This window comes from Rhinolophus hipposideros (genome assembly GCF_964194185.1).
Source record: "Rhinolophus hipposideros genome assembly, contig: SUPER_9_unloc_4, whole genome shotgun sequence".
In the NCBI taxonomy this organism is placed as follows: Eukaryota; Metazoa; Chordata; class Mammalia; order Chiroptera; family Rhinolophidae; genus Rhinolophus; species Rhinolophus hipposideros.
The window spans coordinates 262,330-268,409 of NW_027669494.1; positions in this window are offsets into that span (position 1 = coordinate 262,330).

The following is a 6,080-nucleotide window of genomic DNA, read 5'->3' on the forward strand; positions in this document are numbered from 1 at the left end:
GCAAATGGTAAGATTTCTTTCTTCTTTATGGCTGCGCAATACTCCATTGTATAAATGTACCACAGTTTCTTAATCCGGTCATCTACCGATGGGCATTTCAGATGTTTCCATGTCTTGGCTATTGTGTATAGTGCTGCAATAAGCATAGGAGTGCATAAAGATTTTTGAATTGGAGTTTTGGATTTCTCCGGATAGATACCTAAGAGTGGAATTACTGGATCATAGGGTAGTTCCATTTTCAGATTTTTGAGATACCTCCATACTGTTTTCCATAGTGGCTGCACCAATCTGCAATCCCACCAACAGTGCACAAGCGTTCCCTTTTCTCCACATCCGCGCCAGCACTTGTTGTTTGTTGATTTATTGATGATAGCCATTTTGACTGGGGTGAGGTGGTATCTCATTGTGGTTTTTATTTGCATTTCTCTGATGGTTAGTGAGGTTGAGCATTTCTTCATATGTCTGTTTGCCATCTGTATGCCCTTTTTAGAAAAATATCTCTTCAAGTCCTCTGCCCATTTTTTAATTGGGTAGTTTGTTTTTTTGGAGTTGAGTTGAGTGTGTTTTTTATAAATTTGCGACATTAACCCCTTATCAGATATATCATTGGCAGATACCTTTTCCCATTCATTGGGATCCCTTTTTGTTTTATTGATGGTTTCCTTTGCTGTGAAAACACTCTTTAGTTTGATGTAATCCCACATGTTTATTTTTTCTCTTCCCTCTCATGAGGGGATATGTCCACAGGTTTTCTTTAATGAAGTGATCACTTCAATAGGGCCTGGAGGAAATGTGCGTGGGAAACCAGTTTGGCGAAAGTACTCACATGTGTACTCACCTGTGTGTTCAGATAAGAGAAGACACCAGAGCTGGACCATGGACCCCAGATCCAGACCTCTAAATGGACCATTGTCCCACATAGCCAGACACCAGGGCCTGACTAGGACACCTTACCAGGGACCCTGGACCCTAATCTCCAACCCTGACCCTCCCTTCCCGCCTTCCCTTCCAGAGATGGTCATTTTTTGTGTCTCTGTGTCTCTTGTGTCGTTGGTCCTGACAAGGAAATACCACAGTGACAGAAAGCCTTTGGCTTCCTTGGTCAAGCTGTCAAAAGGCTTTTTGGTTTGAGTAGCTATTAAAATCCTACCATCAGTGGCCAGAGTATGGATCCTTTGAATTGGAAAAACTTCTAAATTGGAAAATGTGTTAGAGAACTCTCATAACAAAGCTGTTTTTTTGGACCCTAGAGATAGACCACATGTTTAATACTAACGGATACAAGGAAATTTAACTATTCTTAAGATTTTGAATTAGTTCTTCAGCTTCTTGGGTCTTAATAGATGCTAATGTCAACATTAGATTTAAAATACGCAGAAGAGAAAATCAAGAGATGTGTAAGTGTTAAAAATCTTTACGGAGATTTAAGATTTTGAGAACTGGTATGTTGAAACTGGCTTGAAAGGATTTAATAACCAATCAGAAACCTGAGAAAAATGGAAGCTGATTTTTCAGTCCGATAGACGTGAGAAAGTCTCAGCATCACCCTGGACCCTCTGCTGAGTAGATCTGAAACGGAAACAGAGCCCACAACTGTCCCAGGCCCGCTGAGGTAAATAAAATAAAAATTTCAAAGGGGCAGTTTTAACAATACAAGCCTCCCCTTTCCAGCCTGGCTCCCCTTTCCCAGCCTCCTTAAAGACTATGAAGCACAAATAAAACCCTGAGCACAATCCCCTTAGCAGTAGACAGGAAGACTCCATGCAGGAGCCTCACAAAACTTTACCTGCCATGTGTGTTTAGCTTTTCCTGAATTACCTGTAAATCTCCCATTTTTACGTCTAAAGCCTAAGAGCCAACTGCCACCTTTGTCTAAAATGTCATATTTACCTGATTTCTCCTCACTGTCTTTGGAATTTGTGTGTGTGTGTGTGAATTCTAGGTGCTCATAGATTACAATTCCTGGTCTCTGTCAGCAGTTGGACAGAAGATAGCAGGGGTGCGAGGCCTTTGTCTGCTTTCTGAATTTAGGTAGGCAGAAAAAGTATCTGTGCAGCTACTTCCTGCACCTAGAGACTCGAGGGTTTTCTGTATTCTTTCCTCCCTGAGATGTTCTTTATTCTTTCCTCCCAGAGATGTTCTTTGTTTCTTGTGTCTGTGTCTTGCGTATCCTTTGCCCTAAGAAGGAACTACCATGGGGACAGAACACAGGCACAGGCTCCAGTAAGACTGTCATTGGAGCCGGCCCCACTGGCTGGGGAGTTAAGTGTTTCTCTCCAGACCCGTGTCTGCAGAGACAAACTTTGCTGTGGGTCCCTCTCTAAAAGTATCTTTAGGTTTTTCTTTCCTTCTTGTTCTGAGTCCTGGGAGCTTGGCTTTGTGACCAAAGAAGCTAATCCTCTTTGGTCCCCACCTTCGGCCAGGTGCACTTACTCCATTGCACCTGGTGGCCAGTGAGATAAGCTGGGGTTCCCAGTGCACCTCTGCCTGGCTGTGCCAGCTCCCAGGGGACTGTGTTCTGAGGGGCCTCTGCCCATAAGGGGCATCTGTCCCCCCCAGCCTTCCTTACCCTTTAGTGCTGGTCAGATCCCGGTCTAGTAGCACCTGCTCGGGGCCACAGATTAGTGGGTTTGGGGCTGGAGGTGCCTCACATTTTGTGGGAGACCTGAGACACTCTGTCCACCCCACCATCCCTACTGCCTATGTGATGAAGGTCTGTGCTTTCTCTGACTGTCTTTGGGGGTGACCCTTTGGCTCTGGGAGGGCTGCTTCCTCTGCACTCGGTGTGGAGGGGCCTCTGGCTTCCTGGCCTGAGCAGTAAAGAGGCTGCTTGGTGTCTCACTATTTAGACCTCACTGTCCACATCAAGACGATGGGTCCTTGGAATGGGGAAAACTTATAAATTTACATTGTGTTATAGAACTCTTGTGACAACCAGCTGTTTTCTTGGTAAAACATCGTGTGTGTTCTCTATAGTTGTTACTAACTCTGTTAATTTGTGATCTCTGTGTGAAACCAGTTTGTGTTTGTGTGTGGTAAGACGTTTTGTAGCTCCGTACGGTGTTACCAGTTTGTGATATTTGATTGGCTTGAACAAGTTAAATGATTATATAAAGTAAGAAATAAAATACAAACAAACAGAAATACTTTATGATCTGGTGAAATAGTTGATGTTAAAGCTGGTTTTAGTTTGGTTTGATTACACAGTCATGCGTTTGAAAATTATCAGCACAAAATACAATTTTTTCTAACTGGGTTTATAAAAATTAGTTATCTGTTAAAAATATGTCAAGAAAATAGCTTTGGTCATTACTGACTTTGAAATCTCAAAGTTTTAACTACTATATCAAATAGGTACAATTAAAATAAAAGGTAAACTTTTAAGTGATAATTACATTGTATATATACATGGAAAAGATTTTCCAGGTGTCTTTGGTAATTGGAAATTATAAAGTTTTATCCTATAAATTAAATGATGCATCATTATTGAATGTCTAGAGCATTTCCAAGTAGCAGAATAATGAAACACTAAGTACTGAACATTGATTTATCAACTTTTTTGCTATTTATTGTAGATGAACTAAATATTTTTGGGTGTATTAGTAAACATGTCTTCTGCCACGTTAGAATTTTTGTGCTAAGAGGAAACATATTTCTAGAAGTTATGAAATATGTTCATAATTGCATCAAGCTAAAGAATCCTGGTGTAGCTGCAGGATTGGTCACTTAGTTTCCACTGCTGATTAAGATGGACATTTGAATTGTTTAAGTCTCTGCTATTGTGAAGAGCGCTTCTGTGGATTCATGTATCCACCTTTAACAACTGTTTTCAATTTTGGGGGTATATTTCTAGAAGTGGGTCTGTTGAGCCACATGGGCATTTTTTTGTGGGGTGGAAATTTCCAAGTGTTGTATGCAGAAGCCACACCATTGTAATTTTTCACCTTCAATGTTTAAGGGTTCTAATTTTTCTACATTGTTGCTGCTGTTTGTTAGTTTTAGTTTCTGGATTATAGCCCTTCTGGTACTATGTGAGGGGGTATCACATGTGGTTTTCATTTGCATTTGCATCAGGACTGAGGATGTGGAACATCTTACTGTGCTTGTTGACACTTTGCAGGTCTCATCTGGACAAGGTTCTATTCAATTCTATTTTAAAATGTTAGTCATTTTCTTTTTTTGTTCTTGAGTTGTAAAAGTTCTTTGTCTCCTGGATAGCAGACTATTATCAGATATATAATGCGTACGTATTTGGTTCCATTTTATGGCGTGTCTTTTCGCTTTCTGGATTGCTTATTTTGATGCATGTATGTTTTTAATTTTGAGGAAGTCTAATTTATCTTTTTTTTGTTGTATGTGCTGTCATATCTAAGAAACCATCGCTAATCCAAGGTCGTGACAATGTATCTCCACGTTTTGTTTGAGAGTTTATACTTTTACTGCCTGTATTTAAGCCCTTCATGTATTTTAAGTTTTGTGTGTGGTGTGAGGTTGGGGTCCAATTTCATTTCTCTTCATTTGGATGGTCATTTGCCCAGTACCATTTGTTGGAAAACCCTTCTTTCCCCAATGTCAGGGTGTCTGGCCTTTGTGGGTCTGGACATGGCCCTGCGACCACCTTCCTGCATGGGAGCAGTACAACTGCGGCTGAGTTTCTATTTGACGCCAACAGCATGGTAGGATATAACATGCGTGCATACATCCACCTGAAACCTTGACTCCGACGCCGAACGCCGAAACGTGGCCTCACCTCGCCTGTAACTACTCATCCTGAACGCATGAAATACCTAAATCATGTGGTGGGACAACTGGACATTTCATTACAGAAAGTTTTAGTTCAGAAACTGGTGGCAGTCCTCTCAAATATTGAAAGGGGTGAGGTCCTTAAAAGATGATAATTGATATTGATTGTGACAAGACTGCCAAAAATGACAGTCCACTCAGAGAAAAGGCTCAGAAAGGTCTCCAAAATGAAACTCGTTCTGTGTTCAGACAGATCACAGCTACAGTGACATTCCTGCCACTATTGGAAGTTTCTTGTTCATTTGATCTACTGATTTATACAAATATTAGGTTGTGCCTGAAAAATGGGAAGAGTCAGGACTATAGTTGATCACCAATTGTGAGCACGTCTGCCTTCCTGCCTCACTGCCATTATCCAGAGTAAATCGCATGGTGGCCTACAGACTCCCTGGTAATGCCTGAAGATGAGAACACTAACGTAAATCCTCAGATGTGCTTCTCCTGAAACCAAGTCAACTGTAGTTCATATATTTTATAGCTTAACTTTTAGATGGGGGAAAACTTAACATACTTTACAGGACCGTGCGTGATTGTCCCATTTTGGGGGTATCTGTTTGGCTTTCGAGGGTGTTGCCACAATTTTTTGCAAACTGTTCGAAAAAGGGACCCAGCAGATTACTTTGGCCTTGTAATGTTAATTCCTTGAAGGTGGTGACTGTAGATAGGAAAAGTTTTGGTATGAAACAAAATGCTATCCCAAGTCACACCCTTTCATCAAGTGACTTGACTCAGAATACAGGTAGGGAAGTATTTAAAGATGAAACACAGTAAATGAAGTCTGAATACTCAGAATCTTGGTTTAGGTCCTAAAGTATCTGATAATACATAGATAACAAAATATTGCTATTAAGTCCTTTTGCCATTTATTTCATTTATATAGTAACCATACTGAAAAGAAATCTCCAATTATCGGATTGTAATTTATACAAATTACACTCACAAAACTAATATTTGTAGCGTTTAAATTCCAGTCATAGAGCACTTTTAAAAATGTCTTTCTGAGGGTGGCCTGTTAGCTCACTTGGTTAGAGCATGGTGCTGCTAACACCGAGGTTGCTGGTTAAATCCCCACATGGGCCACTGTGAGCTGCGCCCTCCTTAGCAAAAAAAAAAGGAACAGAAAAAATAGAAAAAAAGCGTATTTCTGTGTTTTATAAATTAAAGTTGTAAATGACAATGATAAATTTCATGTGTATGTTCAAAAATAATCTACTGATTTAGACCGACGTGTTTATTTCTGGGTCCTCAATACAATTCCATTGATCTCTATGTATATC